The 9,033-nt window shown below is 34.9% G+C and overlaps 2 long non-coding RNA genes across 3 annotated transcripts; one reads left to right on the forward strand and one right to left on the reverse strand.

Moving 5' to 3' along the window:
- The first annotated feature begins 3,598 nt into the window (after window positions 1-3,598).
- LOC126887852 (uncharacterized) lies at window positions 3,599-5,675 on the forward strand. The gene is made up of 3 exons (XR_007699235.1): window positions 3,599-4,201; window positions 4,287-4,435; window positions 5,405-5,675. It is a non-coding gene; the product is annotated as an uncharacterized LOC126887852 (long non-coding RNA).
- Window positions 5,676-5,840: 165 nt separating this feature from the next.
- On the reverse strand, window positions 5,841-7,431 carry LOC126887853 (uncharacterized). Of its 2 annotated transcripts, none has more exons than XR_007699237.1 (2): window positions 7,283-7,431; window positions 5,841-6,731 (listed from the first exon to the last, which is right to left on the reverse strand). It is a non-coding gene; the product is annotated as an uncharacterized LOC126887853 (long non-coding RNA). The 2 variants fall into 2 exon arrangements; XR_007699236.1 differs by having other exon boundaries at window positions 5,841-6,735.
- Between the last annotated feature and the right edge of the window lie 1,602 nt (window positions 7,432-9,033).

Genomic DNA, 9,033 nt, shown 5'->3' on the forward strand with positions numbered 1-9,033 from the left:
GGTAAACATTAAAACTGGAAACAAATTAACGAGAGATATTCCTATTAGTAAGGGTCTAAAGCAAGGCTGCTGCATAGCACCTACACTCTTTAAAATATATTTAAATGAGGCGCTCTCACTGTGGAGAAGAAAGTGCTGCAATATGGGCATCCCGATCGATGATGATAGATTGTACACAATACACTTCGCTGACGACCAAGCCATTCTAGCTGAAGACTAGCCGACAAGCCATTCTAGACTATATGATCAGAAAATTGGAAGAGGAGTACACTAAGTGGGGCCTTACAATTAATATACATAAGACCGAGTACTTAGTTGTAGGAGAAACACCAGAAAGCCTACAAATTGAAATGGATACTATAAACTCAACAGAAACCTTCAAATACTTAGGCATCTAAATAACTTCAAAAGGTAATGACGAAATACATTCCAGGATTGGCCAAGCAAGATCAGCCACCAGACAGCTACACGGACTATTGTGGAATAATAAAATAACAAAAGAAAATAAAAGGAGAATGTATAAAACAATAATAGAAAGTATTGGGTTGTACGGCGCCGAAGTCTGTGAAATAAACCAAAGCAACAAATCAAAAATTAAGGCCATGAAAATGAACTATTGGAGGCGATGTTGCCGGGTCACTAGACTTGATAGGGCGAGAAACGAAGATGTTAGGAGAGAAAGGGAAATTGATATAGATATAATAGACACAACCGAAGCCAAAAGACTCAACTGGTACGGAAACCTTCAGAGAATGCAGGAAAATAGATGGCCGAAAAAATAGAAAAATGGACTCCACCCACTAGAAGAAAACGAGGTAGACCGAAACTATCCTGGAGATAGGATGTCGAAGATGCAATGACCCCCAGAGATGTAAAAACTGAAGATTGCTTCGACAAGAGACGCTGGAAATTAGGATGCGAGAAGCGGCGACAGCTGTAGAAGACTCGCGTATTATATATAAGACAGAACTCTCAAAGGAAATCAACAATGAAAATAAAAGCTGCTGGAAAGAAATGTGCGATAACCTTGAGAATGACATCTGGGGTGATGCATATAAGATAGTGACAAAAAATCTCAAAGGAAGTAGTATCCACAAAATCGAAGAAAGCCGGAGAAGAGAGATAGCAGAAGAGCTATTCCCACAGAGAGAGATTAGGGAACTCACACCTTGGCATGTAGAAACGCCGGCAGAAAACTTCACTATGGAGGAGTTGATGGAGGCAGGGAAAGCACTCAAGGAAAGGAAAGCACCTGGACCCGACAGAGTTCTACCAGAAATTGTTAAGATAATCATAAAGGAAAAAGCTCCGTTGGTGAAAGATATCATGAACGACCTCCTCAGAAAGCAAAAATTCCCAGAGGCATGGAAAACGGCAAACCTCTTACTTATTCCCAAACCTGGGAAAGAACTTGGGGAACCGGGAGCTTTCAGACCGATATGCCTATTAAACACGATGGGCAAGGTCTTTGATATACTTATAAAGACGAGATTAGAAAAAGAAATAATTGAGAAAGGGGGCTTGTCTGAATGTAAATATGGGTTTAGGAAAGGGAAGTCCGCAATCGATGCAGTCAGTCGGATCACGCAATTAACTGCCACATGTAGGAGCGGGTGGCTGGTGGCCTTCTTTCTAGACATAAAAAATGCCTTTAACTGTGCAAGCTGGAGAGTAATAGCTGGAATATTGAAGAATTTGGAAAGATCCTCATCTACAAAATATAGTGAAGGAATACTTCTCACGTAGAAATATTAACATAGCAAGGGGAGATGTTATGCAGACATCATCGGGGGTGCCACAGGGCTCGGTCTTAGGACCGTTGCTCTGGAACATCCTCTATACTAGAAGAAGATCTAGGAGAGGGGACATGGACACAGGCTATAGCTTACGCGGATGACCTGGTCGTTCTAGTAGAGCACAACGAAAACAGGCTCATAGTGAACAAGGCAAATGCTGCACTGGAAAGGGTGAAAACGTGGCTGAATGATCGAGAGTTGACACTCGCTACGCACAAAAAGGAAGCCTTGATATTAAAAGGACCTATAGACAGAGAGCACATCTCCTTCACCGTTGAAGGAGAAAGAATAACTCCGGCCAAACAGGTTAGATACTTGGGAGTGATGCTGGACAGTAAACAGATATTTGGCGAACATGTCAAATATGCTGCACATAAGGCAGAACAGAGAGCAACAGCATTGGCAATAATCATGCCTAATACAGAAGGCCCAGGGGGAAAAGAAGGATCCTAATGGAAGTGGTACCTCCACAATCCTATATGCGGCACCGGTGTGGCATCAAGTAATAAACAAAAAAGTACAAATTATCTTAGAGAAAGCCCAAAGAAAAGCCCTGTTAGGGTCGCGTGCGCCTACAGAACGAACTCGACGGTGGCTCTACAAGTTATAGCTGGGGTATCACCAATACACCTGCAGGTATAAGAGAGAGCCAAAACACACGGCAAGATAAACGAGGAGAAGACAGAAGAAAGGAGAGAAACCATTACAAAGTGGCGAGAAGAGTGGGAAAGCGAGCGGAGGGCTGCATGGACAAGGACTCTGATCCCTGACGTGGAGGAGTGGGTGAAGTGCAAATATAAAAGTACGAACTACTTCTTCATGCAATTCCTTACAGGACATGGATCGTTTAGACATACCTTGAGAGGATATGCAAGGCAATAGATGATAGTTGCGTAGATTGTGGAGTAAGCTACACAGCAGAACACTGCGTGTTTAAATGCAGAAAGTTTAACGACGAAAGAGCGGAGCTATATGCAAAAGTAGGCATCTTAGGCGAGCAAACAATTTCATGACCATAGTGACAAGGGGGGAAACGGAGTTTAAGAAGTGATGAAGGCTGTGACAAAAATCATTAAAAGAAAAGAGATTATAGAAAGAGAGAGACAACAGGGGTAAACAAAAGCAATATAACCAACAGAGAGAAAAAGAAAAGAGTAGAAAAACGGAGGCTGAGCGCGCGAGATAACAAAGACGTGCCACGCGCGTAAGCCGAGAGTGGGTTTAGTTGGTAGGCATGGATGCATCCGGAGGCGAGGCACCCAAAGGGAGAACTGCGTTCGGATGTACTCCGTTTACTCTGAATCCAACACTCGCCTGGTACGGTTTTTAGAAGATTCCCACTCACACAAAAAATAAACCCGTGTTACGCTATTTTTCGGACCTTGCCTAATCTATGGGCTCGTTGATAACGAATCCTTAATTCGCACACTTGATCCAACGTTGCCAAGTCACTAAAATCTCAATATTTGACACCAATTTGACAATTGACAGATTATCTTTTAAAAATAAATGTAAATAGTTATCCTTATAGCCACTTTACACCATGCAAGTAATTGCGCAATTAATTGCACAATTTCTTGCGCAAGAACTTGTGCAATAAGTTGCAACTAACTTTCTGCAATAAAGTGATTACACGGTGCAAACAATTGCATAAACTGACATGAAATAGACAGAAACTTTGACAAAATAGCATAAATTTTAGGTTATGTTTGTTTTTACAAATTAAATGTAATTTTTTGAGTAGAATTATCAGATATTAGATTAAAGATGTTAGATTATAATTTGAGAAAGTTATAATATTATGTATTAAGTATAACAAAATCAATTAATACCTAATCCAAGTATGTAATACATATTATTCATTTACAAAAGGAAACAAGTTGTAAGAAATAAAATAGTTTTTTTTAATCCCTATGTTGCATAATTAAAGTTATTCACCTGAATAATATTATCTGTGAAGCGTGAAATTGGTAAAAAGTTCCTCTAGTTTTGTTAATAAATTGTTTGGTTTGAAATTTAAGATGACAGAAGTTCAATGTCATCAAAATCTTTTATTTGTTGACAGCAGAAAAGTAAAAACAAACACTGTAGCCTTAAAAGTTACTAAAAATATAACCAAATTGCAGAAAAAATTGCATGAAAAATAGGACATGTTCTATTTAGCTGCAACTTATTCTTGCAGCAAGGAGTTGCAGCTTTTCTGTGCAATTCGCGTATGACACGATGCAATTTCTATTGCTGCAAGAAATTGTGCAATTAATTGCGCAATTAGTTGCATGGTGTAAAGTGGCTATTACATTACTGAACAAAACAAAGTCGGGAACAATGGATATGTAAAAGCCATAAGGAGAACAGAACTAAAATTAAAATATGAAAGAATATGCAATAAACATTGTATAAAAGTGGTAAGTAATTCAATTAATAAGGTTTTTAAAAAATGTCTACAATAATAAAGATGTACCTAAGTAATAATTCAAACTTAATTATTAGGAAAGCCAGCCACTTTAAAAAGATATTCCAAACTAAAACATGGGTTACCAAAGCAGGCAATAAAAAGAAAAGGTGATCTAGAATGCAAGAGAAGAGCTGATGAAAGAAGTAAATGTAAAGAAAATAATGAAGAGACTTCTCTGGACCATGTAAGTATAAGATATTAAGATATAGTTTATTACAATATGGTTAGATGCAAAGCTCACCATGTTTTAATATAGCCTAAACTGTCCTTCAATCTTTTTCTAATGGTGCTACAACCCTTTGTGAGTCTTGGTGTGCTTAACAACATTCTGCCCTGCCAGATACTTTTCTGATGTTCATGGTTTTAAGATCCCCCTCTATATCGTCTATCCATCTTTTATGGGCCCTTCCTCTTGTTCTATTTCCTTGGGGCTTCCATCTCTGGATTACTTGTACAGCTCGATTATCTGGCATTCTTTCTGAGTGATCAAGCCAATTTAGTCTTTGAGATTTTACAATTCCAACAATATCTGCGCTCTGCATTAGTATTATCCAGCTCGTGGTTCATTTTAATTCTCCACAAACCATCACTGCAATGTGTAGATTTGTTTTGTAGATTCTAAGGGTAGACTTAGTAACTTACTTTTCGTCAAGTCTTTGTATGCATAAAATCACTTATTGCTGCTAAGAATCCATGCTTTTCTTGACTGGCGTTGTTGTCATTTATTATTGAGTCTGAGTAGTGAAAATGGGAGGCATATTCGTAGGTATGGTTTTCTACCTTCAGATGTTCATGTTGATTTTACTTTGTGCACTCTGTATATTTTGTTTTACTTTCATTTATATATAAACTAAACATAGTAGCTTCCCATTTCAGGTCTATAGCTTTTTCTTTTAATACCTTTTTGTTGTGGCTTATTATGGCAACTGCCCTTATATAAAACTAACTAAACTAACCTAAACCTTATAGGTATAACTATCCTAATAATAAAATACACTTGTCCCTTGATAGTCTGACAGGTATGGGACCAAAAGGTCAGACTACCGAGCATGTCGGAGTATCAAGTGTGTACTGTACTTTTGTGGTACTTTCCACATTTGTATGATTTTTATGGTACACAACGTAAAATTTTTATTTATGTATTTGTTTTTAGGAACAAACACCAGCTATTTTATATATGTAGAAAATGGAAAAACTGCTGGAACTTTACTTTAAAGGCTTTTGACTAGTGAAGATTTGGATAAACAACAGGAGTTACTTTGGGCTATAGCTACGTGCAAATTTATTTTCTTGTGGCTTCCTATGTTTATTCTTATTAACTATATCTACACTTTGATATGTTTTTAGTCGCATGAAGATTTTATAGTTTATTATTTTATGTATATTGTTATATTTGTGTTGAATAAACATTATTATTATTATTATTGCCTTAATTTCCATTAAATAAATTAACTGTAATCAATAAATCGTTTTTAATGTTGATAAATAAATTATCAATAATGATTCCCAAATATTTTATTTGTTTGACAACTTCTACAAAATAATATTTCGTAGCAATAATCAATGCTTTGGTTTAAGAAATAGACAACTTAGAATAGAAATATGCTTTTTATCATGGAAAATTGTACAATTTTATAGACAATGCTTACAGAGTCATAAAAAATACAAAACAATAACAAACACAAAAATCAATAACAAGTTTAACTTGAATTGGTGCTCTACACATATTATTACACATACTACATATTATTGAGTGAAAAACACTTTAACCCATTGATAACAAAAACTTTCCATAGAAGGCCACAATTTTTAAATCATATTTTCTTTTAATTGTAAACGGCGATCATATTCTACTGCTTATTATTTTTTTCTGTTATAACACCCTCTATAGCATATATTCAAGTATTGTTATACTTTGTATTAGAGGTATTTTTTAAACTGTGTAATTGATTGCACTTGACCAACTTCATGTTTGCAAAATAAATTCGGTACGACTATATACGTTCGTTTTATTGTAAGCCTTAAGATATTGCTTAGTTTGAAAAACACTATTTTTATATCAACTTTTACTTTTAGAAATTGATATGGCAACAACACATCACTGCCTATTGATTTCAAAGGCGGTGATTTAGAGGCAAACGCTAAATAAACAGCAAATATGTGTCTGAGTAATATATTAAAGGTTGCTGAGTTAGGCTATCTTTAGCTTATTCTTTCCATTTCACTCCTGTAATAAAAGTTAGTACTTGGTTCTGAATTTACCTGGTATTTACATAGCACCCAGTATCTTACCAAATTCTTTCCCCACTCGAGCCGACAATTTAAAGTAACCCTCTGTTATGGCCCAACAGAACAGGCCATGTCTGAAGTTACCCCTACGAAGCAATCTTAATTGCCGCTACGAAGCGATCTGTTTGTTTTTTTTCGCAAGCCACTTTCACAAAATTTCTTACAGTTCTTGTACATATATGTATATAGGTCTGGCTCCAGCGTATGAAAAAAAAGTTGATTAAGCAAGCTGAAAATTTGTTAATAGCTTAAGGGTGTCTAGTCGGACAAACTTTGATATATAGGAAAAGGGGTTTTAATTGTGGAACAGGTTAAAAATTTGGAACTGTCAGACCACTAAAACGTCACCTGTATTTTGTCCGACAGAACTTCCAATTGAATTGTTACCCTTTCATTAAACTCTCATGCAAAAATCAGGTTGCTATTTATCACCAAATGAGAATTATAAATGAGTGGAACACGTAGAATATGTCAAATGACAGGAATTATAGCAGGTGATAAATAGCAGTCTGATTTTTGCATGAAAGTTTAATGAAAGGGTAACAAATCAATTGGAAGTTCTTTTGGACAAAATACATGTGACGTTTTCGTGGTCTGACCGTTCCAAATTTTTAACCTGTTCCACAATTAAAATTTCCAGTGTTCCCATATATCAAAGTTTGTCCGACTAGACACCCTTAACCTATTAACAAATTTTCAGCTTGCTATTAATCAATTGTTTTTTCATACGCGGGATCCTGACCTAATAGCTTAAACGCTTGAATAAACTTATTTTAGCTTGAGCTTTATCATGTATGTATATTAGTAAGACAAAAATTAAACTTGAAAATATATGTATAACGCACGCAGTTACTGACTACCTTTAATGATTAAATTAATATATTACTAATCATTATATTATGATTGTGTCACATTGTGTGCTGGCACAATGCATCGGCTTTTTTAAATTTACCGCGCATTGACTGTTACCCGTACAATTGGCAACGTTGGATCAAGTGTGCGAATTAAGGTTTCGTATCTTAAGGCTGTATGACACTATGCATTTTCTTGTATCATTTCTAATATCGTTTCTGATATCGTTTCTTGTATCATTTCTTGTACGTACATTTGTGCCCTGTATGGCACTATGCAAGTTCTTGTATCGAAAACTGTATGAAATTCGGCACGTGATTGGTCGAAATTTTGTTTGTCACCCTGTCACGTTACATTGGTATGGTAGTACTGCGTCTACAGCTGATTTTAAGGATTTTATAAAATTTATAAACTTTTAAAAACAAATATTTTAATGTTATAATAACTAGAATTTTTACGTTGACTGTTGATTATTTGTGTTTTTTATTTTGTTTTGATATTTGTGCTAAAATATTTGCATTATAATTATCTTCAGTTTTCCTCTATTAAAAAATTGTGCAATATGAAACCCAAAGTTATTCTAAATATATGGTTATTAGTAGAACAGTAGTCCATACCAAACGGTATATTAAGTATCAATAAAATATTTATAAATAATACCTACAAAACACAAATAAATTAATCAAGACATAAATCATATGATCTCATTTTCAGCCGCCATTATGACATTTAGAAGTTTTACCAGCAGGTTTTACGTTTTTGCTCTTTGCGCAGAAATTGGCGCAGTTATTGTACAAGAATCTGTGCCTGACACAAATTCTTGTATCGTTTCTGATATCGTTTCTTGTATCTGTGTATGACACTATACATTTTTTTGACATATCAGAAACGATATTAAGTGCACTTTACATCAACAATAAATTGAACAATAAATTGACCAAGTTATTCAAGGCCAAATTTGACGTGTTCTCAAAGCACAATTTGACATCCACGTTTGTTCGTTATTAACTTGACGCCAATAAATTCGTGAATTTCTTGAAAGCAAAATTTTCTTGTCCTCAAAAAAATTGAAGGAACTTAGAATAAATGTTGTAAAAATGTCAATATTTTCAGTAGTACCAATGCAATGATTTTTTTATTAGAAGCTTTTGAATGTCGTTTGTTTCTTTGTTTGAGTAAAGTGTTTGATTTGAAACAGAATAGAATAGAACAGATTAATAAAATAAATAAAATAGAGAGATAGATTAGAATAGATATATAGTATAAAATAAACTGAAATAGAATAGAGTAGAATATAATAGAATAGATGTAATATATATGTAGATACTTACTAATAAAGTATTTGATTTAAAACAGAATAGAGTAGAATGTAACAGATTAAATGAAATATATAGATAGATTAGAATAGATATATAGTATAGAATAAAGTAAAATATAATATAATAGGTGAAATGATTGTGAAAAGCAATAGTTTTAAGTACCTAGGATCGGTATTACAGAGTAATGGAGAAATAGATGGAGATGCATGCAGTAGAATTAGTTCTGGATGGATGAAGTGGAAAGAAGCGAGTGGTGTGTTGTGACAGAAAAATTCCAATGAAGCTGAAGGGAAAATTCTATAAAACAGCCACAGGACCGGCT

The sequence above is a fragment of the Diabrotica virgifera genome, chromosome 7 (genome assembly GCF_917563875.1).
Source record: "Diabrotica virgifera virgifera chromosome 7, PGI_DIABVI_V3a".
Taxonomy (NCBI): domain Eukaryota; kingdom Metazoa; phylum Arthropoda; class Insecta; order Coleoptera; family Chrysomelidae; genus Diabrotica; species Diabrotica virgifera.